Source organism: Egretta garzetta, unplaced genomic scaffold (assembly GCF_000687185.1).
Source record: "Egretta garzetta isolate BGI_Z169 unplaced genomic scaffold, ASM68718v1 scaffold59, whole genome shotgun sequence".
NCBI classification, from domain to species: Eukaryota; Metazoa; Chordata; class Aves; order Pelecaniformes; family Ardeidae; genus Egretta; species Egretta garzetta.
Window position 1 is genome coordinate 1,892,989 of NW_009267230.1, and position 528 is coordinate 1,893,516.

Sequence of the window (528 nt, forward strand, 5' to 3'; positions counted from 1 at the left end):
CCGGAGCACGGGGAGGGCTGGGGACAGCAAGGAGGCCCTGCACCCTGGGGGGGGGTCCCTGCTGCCGGAGGGCACCCGGCCGTGCAGGCAGCAAGGCTGACAGGGTCACCCAGGGGGGCAGCGAGGCAGCCCACGGGTGGGAGAAGATATCCAGCACCGCCACCTCGGGCACAGGAAACCCACTGCGAGGTGGGGAGCCACTCCTGGGCACAGGGGAGAGGGAAATCGCAGCAGCCTGGGCTGTGCACGAGCCAAAGCTCCTTTCAGGGTCTGAAACGGTTTTCCTCCGAGTGCTGCAATACCTCAAATAAACACTCTTGGCTTCCCCCCTTTGCTAGGCCTGCACCCAGAAATGTAGCATCCCCAGATTTCTCGTCCAGGGTGGGCAGCTCAGCATCCCCCTGGCACGCGGAGGCGGAGGGTCCCCCCATGAAGACACAGCATGGGGCCCTCCCCATCCCCTCACAGGCACCAGGAAAAGGCAGCCGGTGGCACCGGGCGGGCTGGGGCGCCACAACAGCTGGTGGC